Below are 19749 nucleotides of genomic sequence, written 5' to 3' on the forward strand. Positions count from 1 at the left end.
TTTTGCGTTTCCTGTTTAATTTAGAAAATATGCTATTTATTCGCTGTCATTTTTCCAGTGACTTCTTGGACATATGCCTTGTGGCGTGTTGTTTTTTCCTGTTCCCTTAGTGTTTCATTGGATGTTGATTTTGGATCTTTTTTTTAGGAATCCTATTTCACTTTTGTAGTATTATTTCTGCCGAATTTTTCTTAGTTATTTTACTGTCTCCTGCATTCAGAACCTGCTTTTCCCCTATTACAGACACACAAATAGACTAAAAACTACCAAACAACGACAGAGAGATGAAAACACCAAAAAAACACACAAAACAATTGACTATAAAGACACATAATACCGAATAGTAAACAGAGACAGAGACAGAATGACCACAAAAAGAAACAAAAACAACAACAAAAAGACACAACCACAAAGATAGTGGTAATGCTATTTTGCCACTTGCCAATACACCACACAAAGAAGAAGAGAAACAAAACAACCACCAAGTTAACAAAGTGACAACATAGCATACACGAGACATAAAGCGACTACAAGCACAGACACACAACAACCACAAAGAGATACATTGTCACCACAAATAGAAAACAGACAAAACACACGGTAAATGACTACAAAGAAACCACTACAAACCAACAAAAATGATCTACAAAGAAACAAAAGATCCACAAAGAGACAAAAAGGCACTTCAATTGTATGATGGAGATACATTCAGTCTTTCAGTGACATTTTCTGCTTCAGAAGTTAAATGAAATGTCCTAAAGTGATTGATGCTTTATGTCTTATTATAGAAAAGAGCTAAAGCAGGTGTTGTGCCGCTATGTCACAAACACCCTCATCGACATCAACACTGTAAGAGGATTCTGTGAGGACGTCTCTGAATGGGGGCTCCATAGGGAGACAGAATTAAACACGATGATAGATATCAAAGAGAGGGTTGACAGCATCGAGCTACACTTCGACCATGTTTCTAAGTCAGCGAAAAAAGGTAAGGCCTTTAAGGAATATTTGAAGAGCAAGCTGACCCAAGTGACCGCAGACAGCAGGCGTGCAAAGCTGCAGAAGGAGCTGGATGCCGTGCTCAAGGACACTTTGGTTGGCCTGGCGAAGCTTGAATACTTCATGGATGCAGTGGAGAAGCTGGTGGTCACTTCGCTCCATGTGTTTACTGAGAACCAGACACTATGTCTGCCCAAAGGGATCAGCCCCAATTGTGTTCAAGTTGTCATCACTGTGGCACGACTAATCTGCCCTCTCCTCCTCAAGTTCAAAAGAGATGCACAAGTCTTCTTCCTGCCCAGACTTCAGAATGTGGAAGTGCTCTCGTATGAGTTGGACAAGTACATACGGACCACGCAGAAAATCTGTGAGATGTTTGGAAAAAGGTGAACAGACGTGCAACAATATAACACATTTAACAGTGGGTAACATTTAGTGCAGGAAGTAAGTGTAACTGTCTTTCACAGCTCCCTCAGTGACTTTCATTCGAAAATGACGAGGAAAACTGTGGTGAACTTCGACGTGGATCTGTCTGAAGATGACATGCGGAGGATGCTTGATCATATTAATCAGCTGGATGAGATCAGGTAAGTGTTGTGTAAGCTGCTTTCAAACTACTTACTGGACTTGAGTGGAACCTTTGTTACAGCAGATCATATAACTCTTCTGAACAGACTCAGTAACCTGGTTAGCTTCTAATTTAACAGTTTTTTCATTCAGTTCGTCTATTGCGAACTATTGGAGGGGGGAGGGGGGACATGTTTTAATGGTTTAAGCTACAGATTGGCACAAACTTTACATCAGATCAGTGCCTCAGTTTGAAAAGCATTAAAGATATATATATATATACAGTGGATATAAAAAGTCTACACACCCCTGTTAAATTTCAAACATTTGTGATGTAAACAAATGAGACAAAGATAAATCCTGTCCAAACTTTTTCCACCTTTAATGTGACCTATAAGGTGAACAATTCAGTTGAAAACCCATCTGAAATCTTTTAGGAGAAAAAAGAAAAAATTAAAAGCTTACAATAACCTGGTTGCATAATTGCGCACACCCTTAACCTAATACTTTGTTGAAGCACCTTTTGATTTTATTACCGCACTCAGTCTTTTGGGGTAGGAGTCTAATAGCATGGCACATCTTGACTTGGCAATATTTGCCCCCTCTTCTTTGCAAAGGCATCTCTTGTGCACAGCCCTCTGCAGATCACCCCACAGATGTTCAATTGGAATCAGGTCTGGGGTCTGGCTGGGTCATTCCAAAACATGAATCTTTTTCTAGTGAAGCCATGCTTTTGTTGATTTGAATGAGTGCTTTGGGTCATTGTCATGCTGATAGGTGAAATTCCTCTTCATCTTTAGCTTTCTAACGGAAGCCTCCAGGTTTTGTGCCAAAACTGACTGTTTTTTCTCAACTGTTCATAATTCCCTCTACCTTGACTGAGACCCCTGTTCCAGCTGAAGTAAAACAGCCCAAAAGCCTGATGCTGCCACCACCATGCTTCACTGTTGGTATGGTGTTCTTTGGGTGAATGTGCAGCGTTGTTTTTGCGCCGAACATACCTTTTGGAATTATGGCCAAAAAGTTCAACCTCGGTTTCATAAGACCATAACACATTTTCCCACATGCTTTTGGAGACTTCATGTATGTTTTTGCAAAATTTAGCCGGGCTTGGATGTTTTTCTTGGTAAGAAAAGCTTCTGTCTTGCCACCCTGCCCCATAGCTCAAACATATGTAGAATACAGAAGATTTTTGTCACATGTAGTACACAGCCAGTACTTGCCAGGAATTCCTGCAGCTCCTTTAATGTTGCTGTCTGCCTCTTGGACGCCTCCCTGACCAGTTTTCATCTTGTCAATTTTGCAGGGATGTCCAGTTCTTGGTGATGTCACAGTTGTGCCATATTTTCTCCACTTGATGATGGCTGTCCTCACTGTGTTTCGTGGTATATCTAATACCTTGGAAATTATTTTATACCCTTCTCCTGACCGATACCTTTCAATAATGAGATCCCTTTAATGCTTAGGAAGCTCTCTGTGAACCAAGGCTCTTGCTGTAAGTTGCAACTAAGAGAATGTCAGGAAAATCTTACTAGAACAGCTGAACTTTATTTAGGATTATTCAGAGTCACCGTAAATGATGGTAGGTGTGTACAGACTGCTATTTAACATGAGTTTGAATGTGATTGGTTAACTTTGAATACAGCCACATCCCCAGTTATAAGAGGGTGTGCACACTTATGCAACCACATTATTTTAGTTTTTTGTATTTTTCCCTCTGAAAGATTTCAGTTAGTTTTTTCAATTGAGTTGTTCACGTTAAAGGTCACATTAAAGGTGTAAAAAGTTCAGACAGGATTTATCTTTGTCTCATTTGTTTACATCACAAAAACCTTGCATTTTAACAGGGTTGTGTAGACTTTTTATATCCACTCTCTCTCTCTCTCTCTCTCTATATATATAAATATATATATATATATACGTATTTGCCCAAACCTGAGGATTTAACTGTTGAATCCTACAGCGTAGTTCCCTGCAGGCTGTGTGATAACTGGTTGAATTCATAGTCATTAGGAGGGAGAAAAAAATTCCCAAAAATTTCCAGGAGAAAATAGAGATCAGCTAAAAAAAAATTAGCAAAAGGACAGGGTATTGAAAATGTGACAATGTTAAGTTTGTGGCGCCTTTAAGGTGCATCCGAAACTTTGAAATTAGAATTTATTTTACATTTAATTTCCTTTTTTGTCTAAATCAGGATGAACAAGCACTTCAGGATGGTGTTCTTGTTTCAAGATGAACCGTTTTGTGACTTCATCGATGAATTCAGCAAGCCACAGGACAGGATGCTGAAGTTTCTCAATGACCTGGAGGAGAGTTCTTTTAAGCTCGACAGGATGAATAAGGGGGCAAAGATCTCCAGTGTGGTAGGCAGCTCGGTTGGGGCGACTGGAAGTGTGCTCTCCATTGTTGGCTTGGCATTAATTCCTGTGACGGCAGGTGTGTCTCTCGCTCTGACAATGACGGGGTTAGGTATGGGAATCACCAGCGGAGTCAACAGCCTTGTCACCACAGCCACAGAGATCGGAGTAAATAAAAAACAACAGAACAAAGCCAGAAAGGTTTTCCAGAAATTCATGGAGGATGTGCAGAGTCTCCAGAAATGTGTGGACGAGCTGATCGGTAAAGCCTTGACCAAATTTGAACAGAGGAAGATAAGAGTGGCTCCGGGAGTTTTCAAGATTCTTTAAAAAGGTTGTGCTATTGGAAAAGCTTTTGATTCATTTGTTGATGCTGCCTCTGCTGCTAAGTTGCTGAAAAACAAAGTTAACGTGGCTGCAGACATCCCAGATATTGGTCAGGCAGTCGCCAAAGGGCCTCTCGCTCTTACCAAGGCAGCCAGGGGAGGTTTCATAGCACTCAATGCTCTCTTCGTTGGCATGGATATCTTTTTCATCTATAGGGACGGCCACAGTCTGGCAAAAGGCAGTAAGACCGCCGGCTCACAGTTGATCAGGGCCAGAGGTACTCTGTGGAGCTCAGAGATGGATTCATGGATGGGGATCCACGACTCTCTGTGTGAGGGCCAGGAGACGTCAGAGAAAAAAAAGCTCTTCTGGAGACACCATTTTATCCGTAATTGTCTTGGACATTTTGTCCAAGACAAATACTAAGATTGCACAGAGAGCAGTTCATCTAGCAACTTTATTGTCATCGACTCATCATAATTTTTCTCAAATAGGTGTTGCGAACATCTCCGCTCTACAGGAAATCCCTAAGACACTGTGGGCTCAAGGCAAACATGATGTTGGCTTAATAAAACTCCTAGATCTGACTTCAGGCCCTGCCAACAGTATTATCCATTAAAAGCTGAAGCCACTTAAGACATTACTCCAGTATTTGAATCATTCTGAAAAGTAAGAGTAATCATTCCATGGCATCACTCACCAGTACGCACGCCTATTTTTCAAGTGAAAAATCTAAATTGCAATTTGTTTGACCAAATTAACTTCTCTGAGTTATGTGCTCACAGCAGAGGGCAAATCCCTCTCACCCAAACATATTGAGACTGGACAGACGCAGAACAAAGACTTGACTAAGACTATGCACCTCTGAGTTCCCTATGAGCAAAAGAGAAACAAGCAGATAATGTCGATAACAGTTCTTCCCCCCTGTGGGTGAGGCCATCCATGTTTGTTTCTGCCTGAGACAAATCCCTTCTGCTTTCCATGATTTCTAGTAATCAGACAGGGAATTCTTATAATTCTAATAATTGTATTTCTGTGCTTTAACTCCATAGATATTTAAGACATTTAAATGATTTACAGGAATGTTAACTTTTTGTGACTAATTTTATATAATACTTTGTAATGAATTCAAATATTTAAGAGTTTCAATGTATGTTTGAGAATATTTTTTGTATAATCAATTTAAGTGCTTCTATTTGATGTGATTATTAAACTTTTCTTATCCAAAGGGTGTCTTGGTGAAAATCTCAGTCAGTAATTTTCCCAATAATTTTGTAATAGTACAATATGAATGTTTGGATTCTTAACAATTAAATTAAAGATGCAGTTTATTGAGTTAGTAACATATATCCTGTGTCAAATGATTGATATAAATTCAAAAGCAATTTTTGTTGATGGGACTCGAGAGTCCATCTTATCTGGTGTTTTAGTTGTGAGTTGTTTATTTTACCTATGTGTTATTAGTTCTATAAAACATGAAACAACATGTTTTTACAGAACAGCAGCTTTTATTTCCCCTTCAACGTGACAACATATCTAAGTCGTTGCTAGCAACAGTAATTCAGACTTTTATTTCAACCTGTTAGTCAGACTAAATAACTTTCAAATAGGACATTTGACCTTTGTGATGCATTGCATCTCTTCAGATGACCTGAAATGCTTATTTGGGGAGGAACATAGGATTTTCACCATGTTCATGATGTCCTAGTTTGAATCTTTGTTAATTCCTGAGTCTGATGTTTATTATGATGTTTTGTATCTACTGTTGTGATCATTGTTTGATCAAAAGCGAGGAAAGTAAAGGAAAATGTTACCATTATACCACACTATATATTATCTCTGCTTATGTAGCTGCCCATATGTCTCAGGGCCAAAAAACCTGAGACTATGCTTGTCTTCCCCAAACAAGACCTCGAAGAAGACTTTAGCCTGTGTCTGTGTCTTATCTCATGTGAATTTACTATTCACACACACACGGACACACACACACACACACACACACACACACACACACACACACACACACACACACACACAAACACAAACATACATAGTTCACACATAGTTCACACACTTCATTCAAGATCTTTTGAGTACTGTCTGATCACAATCATATGGCCAATCTGTATAATCTGTATTATTAATTGTACAATTCAATCTGCACATTATTCTTGTACAATACAATAAATAGACAAAAGGGAACTTGGCTTGTAAATGTGTTTTGGGCAGCTGTTTGTTGAGGATCAAAGAGGTGATAATGAAAGTTAAAAAGGGTTGGTCCCAAAATCAACAGTTGGGTATGTCTTGAAAAAAAAAATAGGTTAGGTCTTATATCTTCTGATTGATACAAAAATCCTTTGAAAAGTGAAGTAAAACCTCTTTGTAACTGTACAGTTAGTCCAGTAAAAGAAAAGACGAATTCATGACAAGAACATCAGAGGATACTTTTATGAACTGTCTTAATACTTTTAAGACCTAAACTGTTTATGATCGGAACTTTTATGACATGAAACCCTTATGACCTTTTTAAAACTTACAGTTTTTTCAGATTGCTTCAAAATAGGGCCCGGTGTTTCAAAACACTATGCACAATCAGCACAACCACACATCCAATCAGCAGAACACACACTAATTTAGCAAAACCATATTTGTTTTTCATATGAAACACATACATTTCCCAACCTTCACTTCATGTACCAATCGCTCGACCCAATTTGGCACTACTTCACACTCCCTTATCTGCATTAGACTCTGACTTTCATTCTTTACACACTGATGTCAATTACACATCACCTTGTTGTCAAAACACTACACACAATATTCAGTTGTTGCACACACTTCTCAAGTAAAGTCTCAAAGCATCAACCTACAACACACAAATACTCAAATCTCTAAACATTCAGGTCTGTTGAGCAATTTCACCACATTTTCACAGCCGAACAGGAGACTGAAATTGTAGATATGGTTCGTACGAACAACTCTATCACACTCAGACAAATAAACACTAGGATCCTGGCTGACCATGCTACATTTAGAAATTTCCTGACCGTCAGCCTCTCTACATTGGAAAGTATTCTTCATAGGACTGCCATGTGGATATAACAAGTGTTCAGGGTCCCTTTTGAACGTAACACAGGCATCAAGGAGTTACGGCGAGAGTTAGTGATTGTAAGTACCAACATTCAGCACTGACACATGCATGTATTGTACCTGTAATCCAATATTGTTCCTTTTCTACAGTGTCTCACTGTAGCTCACTGTGTTGACCTCTCTGTGTCCATACTGTAACTTGCATTCTCATGCTGTCTGTGTCAGCGGATCCAGGAGCATGACACAGCTCATGTATTGTACCAGTACATCTTTATTGATGAGGTGGGATTCAACCTGGTGAAGAGGAGGCTACGGGGCAGAAACCTCAATGGCCATCGGGCCATCGTTGAGGTCCCCGACCACCTACATTTTTCTGTTCAATAACTTCCACCGTATTCTGTTTTCCTGAATCCTATTGAGGAATTAATTTCAGCTTGGAGGTGGAAGGTATATGAATGGAACCCACAGGACCGGGTCCCACTGCTCCAGGCCATGGAGGAGGCTTGTGGCAACGTGAGTGTCGAGGCCTGTCAGCATTTTGTGTGTGAGGTTTTTAGTTTTCTGTGTGCAGTTTTGAGAAAGCCGTTATTGTTTTGAAAACGTGTGTGTAATGTATCTGCTTGAGGTGGAGCAAATTTAAGTTGCTTGCATTTACTTCAAAGAATAGGTATATAAAGTTACAAAAAACTAATTTTCAAAACTGTATTTAAGTAAAGCACTTGAGTTAATCTACATTATCAACCCATTGTTTGTTCAACAGGAGAATACTGTAAACGCTAGCTGAGGCAGATTCTCTCTCTTGCAGATCCGACACGTTTCCCAGAAGAGAGACCTTGAGCTCCGACTAAAGACCTCTCTGTTCCCCCCCTCTGCCAGGATTTGAGACGCCCTTCGCTCTCATTAAACAATTATCCCTGACAGGCGAAGAGGGCCATGTAAATCAGGTCCCAGGCCTGCACCCACATGGATTCTTTATGCCAATCTGACATTAACTCAGCAAGCTGCAAATCCATCCCTAATCAGGGCCTTGTTAGAGGGCCCCCGGAGCATTGGCTCGGCGAGAGGTTCGAGTAAACTTGCCCAGGAGAAGAAGTGGAGAAAAAAAATGGTCGTTCTCTCTTTGAACGTTTGTTTCTATCCTCAGTAATTGATACTGATTAGTTGGAGTCTCTGGGTGTATGGACCCACGGGCCTTCTGCTCTCCAGGGTGAAAAACAATTGCTCTTTTTAGAAATGTACCTTTGAATGAGCTTTGGAAAGAGTAGGATTTGATGATTTTCTTTAACATTGGAGCAATGAGATGAGCAAAACATCAATCGTTTTTTTTTTTTTGCTTTGCACAGCATTCTTCATTTTCCTGAAGTTAGATCATTTTCATAGACCTAGTTCATTAATTGAAATTCAGTCATTTTAAAATCACCAAATTCTATAAAATTGAAGTAAATGGTCTTGATACATGCCCTCGACAGAATCAGCTGGTAATCATGTAAATTGATCCTGTTTATGTGATCAAGTCACTTATTAAAACCAAGCTGGCCAGAAACATGAACACCTGAACATACATCAGTGTGATAATAACTATGAGGGTTATATATAGTTATGATCTATGTGGCAGCAAGCCACCAAATCATTCAAAATTATTTGGCTTCACTTTTGGGTGCTGACATGTCATACAACTTTATTGTCTATGGTTTGATACTATTACGTCACCACAAGAGTAAAGTCCTAAAATATCAACGTGCTATGGACACTTTCATTCAGGACATGCAGGAAGTAAACTGCACTGGATGTTGTAAAGCTCCTTTTGAGTACTTCTCTTTATTTCTCTTTTTCTGCACTTTGGATATCGATAAACTGAAAAGGTTTGTGCTGAGTGTATTGTCGCTAAACAGAAAGTCCTCACAGTTTGACAACAGGAACTCCCAGATATAATATACTTAAAGCAAGTGTAACCACAATGGGCAATAGAATATATTCAGATGTGGGCTAGTTACCAGTTTCGTACGGAGGGAAGAATAAAAGGACACACACAATGATCAACTGGAGCCACTGATTACGTTTAGATGAATTGTATTGGCTTTTAGAAAAATAATAAAATAGATTCAAGTGCAATCAGTAATATTCAATTTTCAATAGTAATCAATATCCGGTAACATTAGAACAATTCAAAACAATTTCTTTTAAACATCAATAAATGGCTGCGGAATGTCCATAAGGAAAAATAAAATAAAAACAAAATAAAATCCTTGCAAGTGTTCTTTGGTTCAATGTACTTCAAGTCAAAATGTCAGGTCGTAAGTCAAAAAGTTAGTCAATGGTCACGTGTGCGCTTCAGAACGTGTTCACCTGATGGGAGGTGATGCTTCTCATACAGGTCATCCGATCCACTCCTTGGGATAAGGAGGTGTTTTCATCACTAGCTCGCCACCCCTTCGTCAAGGGGAATTCGATCCAATCTCTCAACGGTTTCAAGGGATTCCAAAAAACCTAGCCAAGACTCCGCCGAAAATAATAAAACTCCCGACGCTCATCAATTCGGTCTCACTTCGGTTCCGTTTCCTTCAACTTCCACTTCCACTGCTTTATATAGTTTTATAAACACAGTTTCTACAGTTATACTAGTTTTACGACTTCTACTAGTTTTCTCTGCTTGTCTCTCGTCTGCTCGTGTGTGGCTGCGCATCGACGACAGCTACGTGAAAAGGCGGGGCTTACTTCCCTCTACCCAATCGTAGGTCTGCATCCTTAGATACAGCCAATTAGACTCCAGTATACTCAATCACTAATGGACAGCTTAATTAACCAACAGGTAAACGATATGTGAATGCAGGGAATGGTATAGAAAGGGGAAATCGAGAAATAAGTATATATTATATGGAAATAAAATAATGATAGTAAATGATAATAAATAATAATTATAATAAACAGGGCCCAATTGTCTACAAGGTTACACAAGCAAAAAACACAAATGCAGTGCAGCACTTGAGTAAATGTACTCGTTACTTTCCACTGGTGTTTAGCTGCTGTCTTGCATGTGAGGACTCTCCCATGTCAGCAGCATTCCCAGTCTGATCACTGAGTGTCTGCGCTGAGCCGAGAGCAGCTGAGTGAGCGCTTTGATATAAATGTGTCCCTGCTCTGCCCCTCCAAATACACACACACACACACACACACAAAGACACCAACAACAGACAGTCAGAGTGGATCACTTGTTTCTATTCATAAAAAAAAAAAAAATGCGTAAAATTAAATTATGTGTCAAGTATTTTTTTTAAATATTGTTTTAGGTAGTTCTTATCACACCGATGTGTATTTGAATATGTCTGATACTAGATACACTAGATATGTAATACGTTTCTTAAATTTATAGATACAGTTGCGGAAAGTCATTTATTCTTTTAAGAGAATTGCACATTTGAAAACGTAAACTGTAAATGAACATGGACAGCAAGTCTCCTCTTCCTCCCACTATCCAGAAATAAGCCAAAATATCCCTGATACAAACGCAGTCATCTAGTGCATTTGGAGCCAGAGTCTGAGCGGTAGTGATCTGACCATTGAGCCGAAGCTGCAAGGTCTTCCTGTTACACTCATCAATCAATCACTAGTCAGTCTTGATGTTTCACCCTGTTTTTATAAAGGTTCAAGAGTTTGTTGTCATGTGCACAACTATTAAATTTAGCAGTCACTGGCAATGGAACGCTTGGGTCACAGGCTCTTCTAGCGGTGCTTAAAATATTACACAAGCAAAAAAAATGTAGAATTAAAAAAGAAATAGAATAGAATATCAAAACAATATATATATATATACACACCTAAAGAAAAAAATGGTGGGATATGGTGAGGTGCAGAGTTAGTGGAATTATGGCAGACTGGAGGAGTTTAAAAGTCTTATGTCCTGGGGGATGAAACTGTCTCTGAGCCTGGGGGTGCTGGCCCGGATGCTGTGGTAGCGTTGGCCAGACGTCAGCAGGCAGAATAGTTGGCTGGTGTGATAGGGGTCTTTAATCCGGTTGGCCTTCTTCCTACACCGCTGGGTGTCGAGGTCCTCCATGGATGGCAGCTCTGTCCGGGTGATGTGCTCGGCAGACTTCACCACCCTCTGTAAAGCCTTACGGTTCAGGGCGGTGCAGCTGCCATACCAGGCGGAGATGCAGCCAGTCAGTATACTCTCTATGTTGCACCTGTAGAAACTGCAGAGAATCCTGGCATCCATGTTGAGTCTCCGCAGCCTGCAGAGGAGGAAGAGCCACTGTCTGGCCATTTTCCTGATGGTGTCCGTCAAGTGGTTCGCTCCCCCGTAGTCCCGTTGATGGAGAGGGGGGCGTGTCCTACTCCTTGTCTCTTCCTGTAGTCCATGGTCAGCTCCTTTGTTTTGCTGACGTTGAGATAGAGGTTGTTGTCCAGGCACCAAGATGTCATGGCTCCTCTCTGTAGGCAGTGTCATTGTTGCCGGTGATCAGGCCTATGAAGGTCGTATCATCAGCACATTTAATGAAGTTGTTGGAGTTGTGGGATGACCATTCAGTCTTGCGTGAACAGGGAGTACAGGAGAGGACTGAGCACGCAGCCCTGGGGGCCACCGGTGTTGAGAGTCAGGATGGAGGATGTGCAAATATGGCGACGCCTGCGAGCTAGTTCTGGCAGGCAACTCGAGCTGCGCTGCGCCAATCATGTGACATACATCATGTGACATACCTCAATCTCCACAACCATCTATAATACACAGCTACCTTATCAGGTGGTCTTTTTAACCAGAGAGACATTTCCCATCAACCACTCTTGCTCGCAATGCTGCTGCAGTATTGCTACTGTCACAAACTGGCTCAACATATGTGACAAGGAGGGGAGACGAGTCAGGATTGAAAGTGCTAAATGAAAAGGTTTTATTATAACTTGAACAATTATATGTACAAAAAGCATGAGGTGTGGAGAGTAGTGGCATCAGTGGTGAATGTAGTGTATGGATGAGTGAGATGTGTGTGCTCCTGTTGAGTGTACAAGGAAGACGCCAAAAAGAACCAAGAACCAAGAACCTGTAGCGGCGTGGAGCCTAGGAGAGAGAGAGAGACAATGAGACCAGGCTGGCTTATATCACCTTGGGTAGAGGCCTAGCCAGGTGTGAGCACCTTGCCCTAACGACCCTCCCTTTCTGCCAACTCCTGCAGGAAGTAATCAGCTGCATGATGCTAGCAGAAAGGGAGGGGTCGTCACACCCCCCTCCATAAGAACGAGGTTCCACCTCGTGTTATACATCAAATAAGTGTCAATATGTCCCAATCTTTCATGGTTCATACGTTACCAATAACTGACAGTCAGTACTGCACTCCCCCCAGGCTGCATCCTCCAGCACATCCCTCCATCCTCACCAACCCAGCAGCCTTGGTACCAAAGGAGCGTTTTAAGGGAATGAAGAGCCGAGAGATGAGCAGAGGAGAACATGGAAATGAGAGACAGCATGAATAAATAGACTAAGGGTCCACAGGTGCCCGAGACAGGGCATCTGCCATTACATTGTCAGTCCCCTTAATGTGTCGGATGTCTAGGTTATATGGCTGCAGGAACAGCGCCCACCTCATTAGCCTCTGATTAGGATTTTGCAGTGACTTCAAGAAGGTGAGGGGGTTATGGTCAGTGAAGACAGTCAGCGGAGATAACCCTGAGCCGACATAGACATCAAAATGCTGCAGAGCCCAAACAAGTGCCAAAGCCTCCTTCTCAATCACTGAATAGTTGTATTGATGCTTGTTAAATTTTCTTGAGAAGAAGCTCACAGGACACTCTACACCCTCCGCATTCTCCTGCAACAGGACGGCCCCAACACCCACATTGCTGGCATCTACATGAAGTTTAAAGGGCTGATCAAATCGTGGCGCTGCCAGCACTGGGGCTGAACACAACAAGGCTTTTACACTGTCAAATGCATTTTGACACATTGAAGACCAAATATATTCAGCTTTAGCTTTCAAGAGGTCGGTCAAGGGTGCAACCACAGATGAAAAGTTTTTGCAAAAACTGCGGTAGTAGCCTACCAACCCTAGGAAACGCATCAGCTCTTTCTTGGTGGTAGGGGGGGGAAACTTTTGCACTGCCATGACCTTGGCCTCCACAGGTCGAACCTGGCCTTGACCCACCACCTTCCCAAGATAGGTCACAGTGGCTCTGGCAAACTCACACTTGGCCAGATTTACTGTCAAGTTGGCCCAGACCAACCTGTCAAAGAGAGCACCTATACGCTGTACATGTTCTTCCCAGGTGTCAGAATACACCACAACATCATCTAGGTATACTGCACAACCTGTAAGCCCTGAAACAACCCGATTCATTAGCCGTTGAAATGTTGCAGGAGCATTCCTCAAACCAAATGGCATAACAGTGTACGAATACAAGCCAGAAGGAGTTATGAAGGCTGAAATATCCCTTGCCCTTTTGGTGAGTGGGACTTGCCAGTACCCTTTGAGAAGATCAAATTTGCTCACAAATGTGGCTGAACCTACCATATCAATACAATCTTCCATACGAGGAAGTGGATACAGATCAGGTTTAGTGATACTGTTCACCTTACGATAGTCAGTGCAGGGCCTCAAACTAGCATCTGCCTTTTTTACTAGGAGGCATGGGGAGGCCCAGTTTGATGAACAAGGCTCAGCAATATCATTATCCAGCATGTACTGTACTTCAGCCTCCAACTGTCTCCTTTTTTCATCTGACACACGATAAAAACGCTGCTTGATGGGCTCAGCAGCTCCAACATCTATGTCATGCTCAATTAAGTGCGTTTGGGTTGGGGTATCAGAAAACAGTGATAGATAGCTGTTAATTAGTTTAATCAATTCATCACGTTTAACCACATTTAAGTGCCCGACAAGGATATTTAGATCTTGTAACGTCTCTGAATTTTTCAACCGGCCCCGCAACAACCCATCATCTGGAGCAATATCCAACCCTTCCTCCTCAACTACCACTAGTTCAGACATGGAAGAGGTCAAAACAGGGCCAGAGACCAACACTGGCTTGGCTGGAGAGCTCTTCGGCAGTGGAGACACAGACTCACTAGTGTGATATGGCTTCAGGAGGTTTACATGACACAGCCTTGTAGATTTTCTACGGCCAGGAGTTTCAATCAAATAGTTTAGATCAGAGACTTGACGCACCACAGAGAAAGGACCACTGTACTTAGCTTGAAAAGGGGAATCTACCAGAGGCAGAAGAGTAAGTACACGGTCACCTGGGTTAAACTGGCGAGCCTCAGCCCGTTGGTCATATCGTTGCTTCATCTTGCCCTGTGACTTCTGCAGCTTTTGCTTAGCCAGCTCACCTGCCCTGTACAGTTTCAATCTGAAACCACTAACATAATCCTTAAGATTTGGAGGTGGATCCTCTGGCAAACAACCATCTTGCAAAACTGCAAGTGGGCCACGCACTTTATGGCCAAACACCAGTTCATTCGGGCTGAATCCAGTACTTTCCTGGATAACTTCGCGAGCTGCTAACAGCAACCAGGGCAGCCCACCCCCCCAGTCATCCGACAGTTCTGTACAATAAGCTCGCAACAGTGATTTCAACGTTTGGTGGAAACGTTCAAGCGCACCCTGACTTTGCGCATGGTAGGCTGTTGATTTGTTATGCTTGATGTGTAATTGTTTAAGCACCTGAGCAAACAGATGGGATGTGAAGTTAGAACCTTGGTCAGACTGTATGACTTTAGGGATGCCAAATACTGAAATGAACTGAGTCAACGCTCCAACCACGGCTTTGGCTGTAATGCTGCGAAGTGGGTAAGCAGCAGGATACCTGGTAACCTGACACATTACAGTCAGCAAATATGTTTGTCCAGATTTGGACCGAGGTAGGGGCCCCACACAATCAATAATCAAATGCTCAAATGGCTGTCCAATGGCGGGGATTGGCTGTAGAGGAGCAGGTTTAACAACCTGATTTGGCTTGCCAGTGATCTGACAGGTATGACACGTCTTAACGAAAAGAGCAACATCTCTCTTTAAGCGTGGCCAGAAGAAATGCTGCAATATACGGTGGTAAGTTTTACGGACGCCAAGATGACCTGCCACGTCACCATGTGACGTCTGGAGCACTTTATTGCGACAGTTTGTAGGGACAACAACTTGGAAGATTGGCTCTCCTACAGATGCATCACCAGGTGACAGCCACTTCCGAACCAATAGCCCATTTAGGAGGAAATAGCACTGGGCAGTATCCCTCACCTCTGATGCTGGCACAACTTGGTCAAACAGCTCCATTAAAGAGGAATCAGCCTTCTGTTCTGCCACTAGCTCAGCCTGAGAACCCGCTAACTGGTCAACCAGCAAAGAATCTGGCAACTCCAACCACTCTGGCTCCACCATCCTCTGGGCATCACGACTGGCAGCACGAGTGACGGCACAGGCTGGGAAAATGTCACCCAAGTGCAGTTGTGTCACAGAGGGTTCTACTACAGTGGGGAACGTAGGGGGCTGCACTACATTAGGCTGACCATCGGCCCACACCTTGTCACCAGCCAAATCATTCCCCAAAATCATATGCAAACCCCCAATAGGTAACTGGGGACGAACACCCACTGACACCTCCCCCTGAACAAGACCACAATTTAGAACCAACCGATGCAATGGGACCGAGAATGGAACCATACCCATCCCCAGTGTGATTACACATCCACCAGTATCAGTCCTGGATGAAAATGGTAACACAGACTCAAGAATGAAAGAATCTAGTGCTCCAGTATCTCTTAGGATTTTAATGGGAACCTGCACCCCACCTCCTACCAAAGAGACCCACCCATCCGAAATGAAAGCAGAGTAGTCATCCTGAGGAGCTACCGGCTTAGTACAAGCCTGCACTTGACCTAACGCCCTGCTCTCAGATGTTATAACTGGAGCAGCCATAACAGCAGGTTTCACCCGACCAGAGGACCTCCTGGCTTTCAGCACTGGACACTCCTTTTTCCAGTGCCCCCTTGCCTGACAGTACCTACAGGTGTCAGAATTTACTACTGAACTCCGCCCACCCTGAGTAAACTTTTGCCGATCTGCCTCGTTAGCTGTTTTTATCTTTACTGGCCTAGAATAAGTGTCATTTCTATGACCAGCTGCTCCCGTTGTGTCCCAGAAACTTCTGTGTGTTAGAACATACTCATCAGCCAAGACTGCAGCATCTCTCGGGGTTTTTACCTTATGTTCAGTAATGTAGGTAGCCACCCGCTCAGGTACAGAGTTCTTAAGTTGTTCCAGTACCACCAGGTTGCAGAGATCATCAAATGCAACAACTTCAGATGCTGCACACCAGCGGTTAAACTGGGAAGTCAAATCACGGGCCAATTCAGTGTAGGTCTGATTATCCCGCCTCTTCCCAGATCTGAAACGCTGGCGATGTGCCTCTGGCACAAGTTCATAAGCTTTTAACACTGCTGCCTTCACTGTGTCATAAACCTTACTTTCTGATACACTTAAAGCAGAGTAAGCCTCCTGGGCCTTTCCAGTCAGAACACACTGTAACAGCATCGTTCTGTCTGCGTCTGGCCAGTCTCGAGCATCTGCTATCCTCTCAAACAGAGAAAAAAATGAATCTGGATCAGACTCACTAAACCTGGGAAGCAGGCGGAGATTATTAACCAGGTCACACTGGGAAGACTTGCCCCCTGAGGCCTCAAAACTATCCACTCTCCCCATATCTGAAAGTTTACCCTCTCTTACCAGCTGTAGTTGATGCTGTTGCATTTCCAACTTGGCACACTCAGTTTTATGCTTTATAGTTTCCAACTCTACTTCCTTTTCACATTTCAACCTCTCCAACTCTAACTGCTGTTTTAACTGCAACTGCAGCAACTCCTTCTGTTGTTCAAATGTTAGAGCTCCAGGATTAGGCACTACACTGGTCACTGGACTGCTTACAGACTGCCTGCACAAAACTCCAGCCTCAAACAGACCATCCCTTAAGCAGGTCTTCACACTCTCCTTTAACTTTATATCTGAAATGTCAACTTCATAGTGCTCTGCTATCCTAAGAAGTTGATCTTTAGTGCACTGGTCCAGCAAAGCCTGTGAAGGATCCTGGATGAAACTCTCCACAAGGGAAGCCATCCTCAAAAACAATCAGCCTAACAAGTTACAAACCTTGACTGAGACACGCAGAAAACCCAAACCTGAGGTAACAGGTGAACAGGAGCCTCCCCCCTTTACTGATATTAACTACAACCATTAAAACTAGCTAACTAACTTATCCTAGTCTTCGTGCAGTTAATGGTGGGGGGTACTTATGCACGCGAAACCAGTGGTGAGAAGAAGGCCACCAGAGGACTGGCAACCCTCTCCCAACCCTAGAGGTGCTCCCGAGCTAATAGCTCTACCCACCTTCGCCGCCACCTAAAGTGATCACCACGAGTCCCCTAAAGGAACCCGCTACCAAACCTAACAGGGGGTAGAAACTCCTGCTCCAACAGATACCAACATACCCCAGATAGGGCTAAACGCAAAGCCCCAGTCAAATCCAATCACCTTCACCACAAACAGAAATGGACCAAATACCTCTCCTTAATTTCCTACAAGAAATAACCAGCACTGACAACAACCTGACATTTCCCCTCCCAGAACAGTTGATGACTAACCAACGCACAGTCAGCTATGTCCAACAACAAGTAGTGTACACTCCAACAAAGCAAACCAAAAACCATTGTCTGCAAGAGGAGGAAGCACACACCAACCTAAACCGGGCCAATTTACCAGTACAGACCAAATTTAAGCTATTTTAATCCTAATACTGTATCCCGGACGAGCCCCCACTTGTCACAAACTGGCTCAACATATGTGACAAGGAGGGGAGACGAGTCAGGATTGAAAGTGCTAAATGAAAAGGTTTTATTATAACTTGAACAATTATATGTACAAAAAGCATGAGGTGTGGAGAGTAGTGGCATCAGTGGTGAATGTAGTGTATGGATGAGTGAGATGTGTGTGCTCCTGTTGAGTGTACAAGGAAGACGCCAAAAAGAACCAAGAACCAAGAACCTGTAGCGGCGTGGAGCCTAGGAGAGAGAGAGAGACAATGAGACCAGGCTGGCTTATATCACCTTGGGTAGAGGCCTAGCCAGGTGTGAGCACCTTGCCCTAACGACCCTCCCTTTCTGCCAACTCCTGCAGGAAGTAATCAGCTGCATGATGCTAGCAGAAAGGGAGGGGTCGTCACACTACCTGTTGCTTAAAGTCCCTCCACCTCTCCAGCATCCACCTGTAGGCTCCAACGGGGGGTTACAAGTATTTGCTCATCACTCCCATCATTCCTGTGTAATCATATGGGGGAGTGATTAAGTTGGAGCCTAGACGCCAAACACTAAATCTGTTGTAATAAATATATTACATGATCGAACGTGAGTTGTCTGACAGAGCTGCCTATCCGCACAGCCTGTGATTGTTTGCACAACCACTTCCTGCCTCTCTGTCTGCACAAGCAGCAGAGCTCACTGCTCTCATTGAAGCATGCAAGTTGGCTTAAAGGAAAACAGTGAATATCTACACTGACAGTTGATATGCAAGACTTTTGCACGAATTGGAAACAGAGACAAACCAATTGCACATCATGCTGTAGTGTTTCAGAGGCTTGATGCTATCCTCCTCCCCAAACAGGTTGCTGTATGTACATGTAATGCTCACACTTCTAATAATGACCCAGTGTCACAAGACAACAACAGAGCGGATGCAGAAGCAAAAGCAGCTGTTCGCCAGTCTCACACATTCTCTTACAGGTCCACTCAACAAACCGCAACGGCTGACTTATAGGAACTCCAACTTAGAGCCACAAGTGTCAACTTTGGAGGAAATGTGGCTGTACTTACACAGATGGGTTGTTAAAGACACACTCCCTATACCCCGGATACAAATTGCTTTCTCCTACAGTAATAGTGAAGATACATTTGAATCCTTGTGAATTGATGTATTTAATGTTTTACTCTAGTTGTGCATTCTTTTTTCTTGTCATGACAAAAATGAAGGAAGTGTAGCGGAAAAACACTAAGTCTGTTGCCGTCATGTTGACTACCTTCACATTCAATCACGGTTTGATACTTTGACATGATACAAATGCAAACTGTTAATTCTGAAACATCAAATCCATTAGACCCATTTTTATTGAAGACATGAAAAAAATGAAAATGCACTGGATATAATGAAGCTCTTAATGTAACATTAACTGGTGTCCATTAATTGTAATAGACATTTATTTTGATGTGTACTTTGACTTTTGAGTTATTCTAGTATATGTCCCATCCATTACCATGGAGGATGCAGGATCTATGAACTATACTGCAGGCAGCCACCAGTGGGCGATCAGGGCACTTAGGCTCCACTTTTTGAGGCTCTCATGATTGAAGAAAATAAATAGATTCTATAAAAATGAGGAACAATGT

At 42.7% G+C, this 19749-nt stretch overlaps 1 protein-coding gene and 1 pseudogene across 1 annotated transcript in view; both read left to right on the forward strand.

Moving 5' to 3' along the window:
• LOC133971464 (uncharacterized) overlaps positions 1–19749 on the forward strand; it is a gene marked incomplete at its 3' end in the record, with an annotated part of 66899 nt that overhangs the window by 34552 nt on the left and 12598 nt on the right. The window lies entirely within an intron of this gene.
• LOC133970912 (uncharacterized) lies at positions 775–4639 on the forward strand (annotated as a pseudogene).

Source organism: Platichthys flesus, chromosome 16 (assembly GCF_949316205.1).
Source record: "Platichthys flesus chromosome 16, fPlaFle2.1, whole genome shotgun sequence".
Classification (NCBI taxonomy): Eukaryota; Metazoa; Chordata; class Actinopteri; order Pleuronectiformes; family Pleuronectidae; genus Platichthys; species Platichthys flesus.